At 39.9% G+C, this 9,388-nt stretch overlaps 1 long non-coding RNA gene across 1 annotated transcript; it reads right to left on the minus strand.

The window, feature by feature from the left end:
• Positions 1-3,585: 3,585 nt before the first annotated feature.
• On the minus strand, positions 3,586-9,336 carry LOC132682844 (uncharacterized). The gene is made up of 3 exons (XR_009611884.3): positions 9,008-9,336; positions 6,195-6,376; positions 3,586-3,910 (listed from the first exon to the last, which is right to left on the minus strand). It is a non-coding gene; the product is annotated as an uncharacterized LOC132682844 (long non-coding RNA).
• Positions 9,337-9,388: the final 52 nt, after the last annotated feature.

Genomic DNA, 9,388 nt, shown 5'->3' on the forward strand with positions numbered 1-9,388 from the left:
AAAACCAAATTAACCCAGTGTAGAATTGGGCAAAAGACACGAATAGACACTTCTCCAAACAAAACATCCAGTAGGTGAACAGACACATGAAAAAATGCTTAACATCAGGGAAATACAAATTAAAACATCACTCATCATCAGGGAAATACAAATTAAAACCACAATGAGATACCACCTGATACAAGTCAGTATGGCTAAAATTAACAACCCGGGCAGCAACAGATGTTGGTGAGGATGCAGAGAAAGAGGATCTCTTTAAACTGCTGCTGGGAATGCAAACTGGTGCAGCCACTGGGAAACAGCGTGGAGATTGCTCAAAAACTTAAAAATAAAACTAACCTATGACCCAGCAATTGCACAAGTATTTATTTATCCCAGGGATATAGATGTGCTGTTTCAAAGGGGCACATGCACCACAATGTTTATAGCAGCAGTATCAACAATAGGCAAAGTATGGGAAGAGTCCAAATGTCCATCAACAGATGAATGGTTAAAGAAGATGTGGTATATGTATATACAATGGAGTATTACTCGGGGAATCAAAAAGAATGAAATCTTGCCATTTGCAACTACATGGATGGAACTAGAAGGTATGATGCTAAGTGAAATCAGTCTGTCATTGAAAGATAAATACCACATGACTTCACTCATATGAGGACTTTAAGATACAAAACAGATGAACATAAGGGAAGGGAAGCAAAAATAATATAAAATCAAGGAGGGGGACAAAGTATAAGAGACTCTTAAATACAGAGAGAACAGATGGGCAGATGGGCTAAATAGATAAGGGGCATTAAGGAAGACACTTATTGGGATGAGCACTGGGTGTTATACATAGGCGATAAATCACTGGAATCTACTCCTGAAATTATTATTGCACTGTATGCTAACTAACTTGGATGTAAATTAAAAAATAAATGAATACATACATAGAATTAACCACAAAAAATGCTATTTGGTAATGGAAAGTTTTTGGTATCTATAGTGGTCATTTGGGGTGCCTGGGTGGCTCAGTCGGTTAAGCGTCCGACTTCGACTCAGGTCATGATCTGGAGGTCCGTGAGTTTGAGTCCCATATTGGGCTCTGTGTTGACAGCTTGGAGCGTGGAGTCTGGTTTGGATCCTGTGTCTCCCTCTCTCTGCCCCTCCCCCACTCAAGCTCTGGCTCTCTCTCTCAAAAATAAGTAAACATTAAAAAATTATAAAATAAAGTGCTCATAAAGATTATTCCATGTAAATCCAAAACAAGTTAATGAAGTTAGTTTTTTCCATGCTATCATAATGAGTTAATAAAATGTATGGTTTATACACAAATAGGTCATTTCCTAATGAAAAGGGGTCAGTTCATCAAGAAGACATGATCTTAAACATTTATACACCTAAAAACAGTTTTAACATACATGAAGTGAAAACTGATCCAGCTGTAAGTAGAAATAGGCAAACCCACATGCATAGTTGATTTCAATACATCTCTCTCAATAGATGATTGAATAAGTAGAGAGAAAACAAGGATAAAGAAAATTTGAGCAATACTGCCAACCAAGTGACCAACGGACACTTAAAGAACACTCTAGTCAGCAACAACAGAATATACCACAATGGAATTAAAATTAAATCAATAATAGAAAGACCCTGTAAATCCTCAAATATTGAAACTAAACACACTTTTAAATAAAAAATGAAATCTTTATTTCAAACATAATATAAAAAGTATATTAGAAAGTATTTTGAATTGATTCAAAATCAAAATTTATGGAGAGTTGTTAAAGCAGTATTTAGAGGGAAATTATAGCACTAAATGTGTATATTAGAAAGGAGGAGGGGTGCCTGGGTGGCTCAGTCGGTTAAGCATCCAACTTTGGCTCAGGTCATGATCTCTCGGTCCATGAGTTCGAGCCCCGCATCGGGCTCTGTGCTGACAGTCACAGCCTGGAGTCTGTTTCAGATCTGTATCTCCCTCTCTCTCTGACCCTCCCCCATTCATGCTCTGCCTCTCTCTGTCTCAAAAATAAATCAACGTTAAAAAAATTTTTTTTTTTAAAAAGAGGAAAGGTTAAGAAACTAGAATCAGAAGAGCAAATGAGGGTCAAAATAGGAAGAAATGAAATAATATGGTCAAAGTGGAAAACTAGAAAACAAACAGGAAAAGTATAGAGAAAATCAATGAAACCCAAAGTGGTTATTTTAGTTTAGTTTAGTTTATTCATTTTGAGAGAGAGAGAGCGTGCAAAGAGGGGAGGGGCAGAGAGAGAGGAGAGAGCAGCAAAATCCTAAGTAGTTTCTGTGCACTGTCAGTGCAGAGCCCAATGCAGGGCTGGATCTCACAACCATGATATCATGACCTGAGCCAAAATCAAAAGTCAGATGCTTAACTAACTGAGCCACCCAGGTGGCCTCCAAAGTAGTTATTTCAGAAATATCAATAAAATTTATAAGACTTAGTAAAGATGAAAAGAAGACAGAAAGTACCTATATCAGGATTGAATGAGATGATGTTAATTAGATGAGATTCCACATCAATTAAAGGGATAAACTGTTGTGATGGTTAACTTTATATTGAACTTGACTAGGCTAAGAGATACCAGATAGTTGATAAGATATTATTTCTGGGTGTGTCTGTGAAGTTATTTCTAGAAGAGTTTAGCATTTGAATTGGTAAACTCTGGGAGTTTGTTTCATTGACTGGCTGAAACACAAACCAAAAGATAGCCCCCTGGGAGTGAATTGGAAATTCCCAATCTCCCTTTGTTTAATTTAGAGAAAGGATTTTTTTTTTTTTTTTTTAAATGTAGGCTCCAACTCCACATGGAACCCAATGTGGGGCTGACACTCACAACCCTGAGATCAAGACATGAGCTGATATCAAGAGTTGGATGCTTGGGGTGCCTGGGTGGCTCAGTTGGTTAAGCGTCTGACTTCTGCTTGGGGTCATGATTTCACCACGTCGGGCTCTGGGCTGACAGCAAGAACCCTGTTTCGGATCCTCTGTCTCCCTTTCTGTGTGCCCCTCCACTGCGCTCTCTCTCTCTGTCTCTGTCTCTGTCTCTCTCTCTCTCTCTCTCTCTCTCTCGTGTGCACGTGCACTCTTTCAAAAATAAACATTAAAAAAAAAAAACCAAAACAACAAAACAAAAAAATGAGTTGGATACTTAACTGACTGAGGTGCCACTAGAGGAAAGGAATTTAAAGGCTTAGAGAGACTGCAATGTTCAGAGTGAATTTTTCATTTAAGATGTACTCACTGTAAGGGCAAAATTGTAGTGTAGGGCTAACCTGTAGCCTTGAGAAATAACAGCTTTGTTTTGACACTGTAGGCTAAGAGATAACAGCTTTGTTTTAAAAGTGGCGCCAGGGGCGCCTGGGTGGCGCAGTCGGTTAAGCGTCCGACTTCAGCCAGGTCACGATCTCGCGGTCTGTGAGTTCGAGCCCCGCGTCAGGCTCTGGGCTGATGGCTCGGAGCCTGGAGCCTGTTTCCGATTCTGTGTCTCCCTCTCTCTCTGCCCCTCCCCCGTTCATGCTCTGTCTCTCTCTGTCCCAAAAATAAAAAAAAAAAAAAAAAAAAAAAAAAAAAACGTTGAAAAAAAATAAAAGTGGCGCCAGAGGCAGGGTCAAGGAGGTCAACTGGTTGCAGTGGCAGAACTGTTTCCATCCCCATCTGGGAACTGTTTCTTTGTTCTGTTCCCAGGTGATGACAAGATGATGTGGTCGACTATAAAAACTTCGTACCCGGCTGTTCGAGGCCACACTCTGATCAAAAGCGTCGGCCCGATTGGTCGGCCTTGCCTTTCGTTGCAATAAACTTTGCTGTGACTGTCACTGGTGCCGTAGCATTCTGTTTCAGGACTTGTGTGGATGCAACACTTACTCACCCTGGGAGGATCCATAAGACTTCCTTGCTGTCTTTCAGCTTCTTTAAAAGACATAAAATTACATAAGGGTATAATTATAATAATAATAGCACAAAAATGGGGGAAAGAAAAGAGATATGCAGGAACTACACAGTTTTGTATCTCACTGGAAGTTAGTATAAATCTGAATTAGATTCTCATCACTTAAGATATATATTAAGAACAAGTAAGTAATAATGTAAAAAATACAGTGAAAAAAATCATTAAAGGAATTAACATATTATATTAGAATATTCACTTAATGCAAAAGAAAAGTAAAGGAGAACAAGGCATGAGATGTGTGAAAAACAAAAGGTAAAATGGCAAACATAAATCAAACTACACCAATAATCACATTAAATGTGAATGGGTTAGGAAATCAAATAAAAAGCAGAGATGCTCAGACCGGATAAAGAAACAACATACAACTATATATTTCTATAGAAGACACACTTTAGTTTCAAAGATACAAATAGATCAAAAGTAAAAGGATAGGGGTGCCTGGGTGGCACAGTTGGTTAAGTGTCTGACTCTTGATTTCAGCCCAGGTCATGATCTCATGGTTGGTGGGATTGAGCCCTCAGTCAGGCTTCGCACTAGTAGCACAGAGCCTGCTTGGGATTCTCTCTCTTCCTCTCTCTGTCTTCCCCTCCCCTGCTCACACGCTCTCTCTCAAAGTAAATAAATAAACATTTTTTTAAAGTAAAAGGATAGAAAAAGATATATCATGCAAACAGCAACCATAACAAAGCTGGAGTGGTTATACTAATATCAGACAAAATAGATTTTGAAACAGGAAAAAAGTCATTAGCGATAAAGAGGTACATCTGATAATGATATGAAATGGGATGAGTTAATCCATCAGGAAGATGAAACGATTATATATGCATCTAATCAAACACCCCCAGGGATGCCTGGGTGGCCAAGTTGGTTGAGCATCTGACTCTTGGTTTTGACTCAGTCTATAATCTCACAGTTGATGAGTTCAAGCCCTGCATTGGGCTCTGTGCTGACAGTGTGGGCCTACTTAGGATTCTCTCTCCCTCTCTCTCTGGCCCTCCCCTGCTTATGTGCTCTCTCTCTCTCAAAATAAATAAATAAGTAAATAAACAAACAAACAAACTTAAAAAAAGACCCCCAAAATATATGAAGGAAAAAAACGACAGGAATGAAAGGAGAAATAGACATTTTAACAATAGTTGGAAACATCAATACCCTATTTTCAAGAATAGATAGATAAATCAGGGTTGCCTGGGTGGCTCAGTCGGTTAAGTGTCCGACGGTTTTGGCTCAGGTCATGATCTCATGGTTCGTGAGTTCGAGCCCTGCATTGGGCTGACAGTGTGGAGCCTGCTTGGGATTCTCTTTTTCTCTCCCTCTATCTCTGCCCTACCCCTGCTCATGCTTTCTCTCTCTCTCTCAAAAATAAATAAACATTAAAAATTTAAAAAAAAATAGAAAAATCAGAGATTAACAAAGAAATAGAGGACTTGAACACTTTTAACCAAAGAGACCTAATGTACATCTCTAGGACACTGAACCTAAGAACAGCATAATATACATTTCTCTCAAGTGCATATGGAATATTCTCCAGGATAGACCATATAGTAGATGATAAAACAAACCTCAATACTTTTAAAAGGATTGAAAGAATGCAAAGCATGTTCTCTGACCATAATGTAATTACTTGTATAACTCTCTAAAAAAAGCTCAAGAATATTCATAGGAACAAAATATATCCAGACCCCAACAAAGTAAAAATCAAAATATCTGGCATACACTTACTATCAGGCATGTAAACAAACAGGAATTACAACCTGTATTTATAGATATACACGATCAGTCAATCAAAACTGACCCAGAACTGATATAGATATTAGAATTAACCAACAAGGATATTAAAACAATTATTATAACTATATATCACATAATCAAAAACTTAGAGGAAAGGTTGAACTTTCAGACATGGAAGAAATAAAACCACCCAAATTGAACCTCTAGACATGAAAATTATAATGTCTGAGATAAAATATACATTGGGTGGAAAGTTCTGCCTGACAGTTTTACCACACTCATTACACTCTTAAGGCTTCTCTCCAGTGTGGATTCTCTGATGCCCATTGAGGGATGAGCTCTGATTGACAGATCTGCCACATTTACCACATTGATAGAATTTCTGTTCCTTCAGAACTCCTTGATGTTCAGAAGGACATATTAGGATGTTCCTTATGTTCAGCATATTCATCTTTTTTGTGTGTTTTAAACATTCCTTGTTTATTACTTCCAAGAAATCACTTTCCAATTTACCTCCTTCTCCATGTGAGGGTTGGCCTTTTAGTTCCTCTGAAGTATCTTTACAGGCCTATAGCTTCTGATCCCTCAGGAACCACCACACAGGATCCTCCTGATGTCCCATTCGATGATTCTGACCTTTTAGAAATTTCCTTCTTTGGAGTCAACTCTGAACTCCGCATCCCTGTTCTTATCATCTGCCAAAATAAAGAAGAAAGCTGATTTTACTAGTTTATTTTCCTGTGGTTGAAACAGAATCTCTAAGAAACCTATACCTCAAAACAAAAACAAAAACAACAAAACCCTTCACATATGGGTAAGGAATGAGGTGACACATTGAAGACAGGAGGGGAAATTGGAAATAGCTCATTGTTTTTCTTCAGGGACAGAAAAAAAAAAAAATAGAGAAGAGGAAGTTGATAAATTCAGGAGAGTAGAAGAGATACCAGGACAGACAAATGGCGAACCATCATAGTCAAGTTAGAAGGGCAGTTGAAAAGCAGACAACTTTGAAAAGCAGACAGAAGTAAGATCCTTAGTAAAATGATTAACTCTAAGGTCCTTTCCAACCATCACATTGTTTGGTACCATGGCTTGTGGAGAAGATGTTGAGGAGACAAAGAGGTGGCAAGCACCTCAAATCAAATATGGGAGAAGACAGAATAATCATGATCATGATTGCTAAACATGAAAATGTTGATTACTTTCAATCAAGTTGTAACCAGGGCCACAAACTATCATGCCATTTTAGTATGTGAGAAGTTGAAGATGTCAGAGTTCCTGACTTTTAAGCCCACCTTTTCCATAGTTGACTACTGTCCTAGCCTAGTCAATCACAGAACCTGCCTTGCCAAAATCATCTTCCAGGAGGCTTCCCTGGTCCAGTTTTGGCTGAGAGGGAAGCTGAGGTAACCATATTTTGTTCCAAGTGACCCTACTTAGTCCATAATGGACTACAGGTGATTGGACCAGGGTCAGGCACTTGACCCATGTGAAGCTTATCTCTAGGTTAATTATCAACCTCTGCTATGATTTGGGTGGGGCAAAAGCTCTGCCCAAACAGAGATGATATTTAATGGCTGATCCAACTGGAATACCTCTCTATGGAAATTTTCAATTGGAAACAGGACAAAAATAAGGCAGTTAAAAGCAGGAACTGAAGATGAAATGATGTTTGGAAAGAGCATTAGGAGCCACAGCAAATAAAGTATGAGAGAACAGAAACTAAAATGAAGAAGCTATAAGGGGGACAGATGATTCTTCTTCACAGCTGAGCAGCAGTGGAAAAAGTAGAGAGAAAACAGATATACAGGAAACAACTGAGTTACATTCACAGTGAAACACTAGGGTAAAGATTCATTTATTTTTGTTGTTGAGGCTCCCAGACTGTCATCCATCAAGGTACATTCTCCATGAGGACCTGTTTCTCATAGTCTCTTCTAGCTAGTTGGGCTTGGATCCCTTTCCATGTGGTAAGAAATTTTAACCATAGACCCCTCTTTGACCAGGGATGCTTCCTTTTCCTCATTACTGTACCATTCAGGAGGATGAGATGTGTTAAAGCTTGCTAATCCATGTCCCTATAAAAGTCCTATCTAACCTAGAAGTTAAAGAATTAGCTCCTGGATCCTCTGGAACAAGATAATTAGTCTCCAGCCAGACTGATACATGGGTTTTCACAAAATTGGGCACTGATGAAGGCACATTTTTATTTGAATCTAAATTGTTGATTATAAGTTTAGGTTTCTCCAAAAGCATAACTTGAGATAAGGACTTAGGGATAGATAGATAACTGGGGGGAGGGGGGGAGGGGGAGAGGGGTGATCCCAAGAAGCAGAAGAGAGAAGCAGGGAGAATAAGACAGACAATAGAGGAAAAGCCAATAAAGTGTGAGATATTGAGTGGTCCCAGTCTGAGCAACTAAGGCTCAATCTCACTTGGGTCCCCCTAAGAACCCATGTGGGACATAGCTGAGAATTTTTTGGTCAAAGCACAGGAAGCTTGGGTATTTATGTACCAATTCTTATTTGTCATTTTTCTGGGTTGCCCTTGGGGCTGTTATTCTCACCACTTCTTCCAGGCAGTACCTGAGAGGGGCTGGAAGAGAAAGCCCAGAGGCAAAATAACCAGAGATGTCATGGTGCCCACTGGAGATGGAAGAATGTTAAGATGGATAGAACCATTCCTCAAGAGTTGCACAAAATTCACAGGTAGGCCAAAGTGATTATGGTATATAGAGAACAGATGGCATATACTTCAGGTCACAAGCAGAAGGTGCTTTTAATACCTGACTCAAATAATTTAGTATGTAGAAATAATCTCTTCATCTGTGTAGTAACTACTAACATTTTTCAGTACCCAAAAGTATCTGCACAATCTCTTGGACTGGGAAGGGCCTGAGTTACATTTTGTTCTGCTCCCTAGCCACTTTTTTTTTTTTTTTTTAATGTTTATTTATTTTTTTTGAATTTTTTTAAACGTTTTTATTTATTTTTGAGACAGAGAGAGACAGAGCATGAACGGGGGAGGGGCAGAGAGAGAGGGAGACACAGAATCGGAAACAGGCTCCAGGCTCTGAGCCATCAGCACAGAGCCCGACGCGGGCCTCGAACTCACGGACCATGAGATCGTGACCTGAGCTGAAGTCGGACGCTTAAACAACTGAGCCACCCAGGCGCCCCTTTAATGTTTATTTTTGAGAGGGAGAGTGCAAGCGGGAGAGGGGCACAGAGAGAGGGAGACACAGAATTCAAAGCCAGCTTCAGGCTCTGAGCTGTCAGCACAGAGCCCCACTCTGGCCCGGAACCCATAAACTCCGAGATCATTACCTGAGCCGAAGTCTGACGCTTAACCGACTGAACCACTCTGGAGCCCCTCCCCAGCCATTTCTAAGGCTAGGAGACACTAGATTGATTTCAGGACTACCGCTTTTGGGTCTCTCCAAAGCACAGTGTATTTCAAGAGCTATGACCTTCTTCATACAAGTCCAGGTGGTACAAGCTAAGATAGTAGGTTCAGCTCCTTTAGGAGCCAACAAGTGTCCCGAGGGCCTGGGCCATATTATTCACCGTCGCATCCTTTACGCGTGGGATGCAACAGCTTCCATCAGTTCGTTCGGAGTAATGGAAACCCAAGCGCCCGGAAGCTCGGCCGGCATCTTCTACTCCGGCGAAAACGAATCATAGAGATACGGCTTGCCAGAGAGCCAG

The sequence above is a fragment of the Panthera onca genome, chromosome C2, assembly GCF_046562875.1.
Source record: "Panthera onca isolate mPanOnc1 chromosome C2, mPanOnc1 haplotype 2, whole genome shotgun sequence".
In the NCBI taxonomy this organism is placed as follows: Eukaryota; Metazoa; Chordata; class Mammalia; order Carnivora; family Felidae; genus Panthera; species Panthera onca.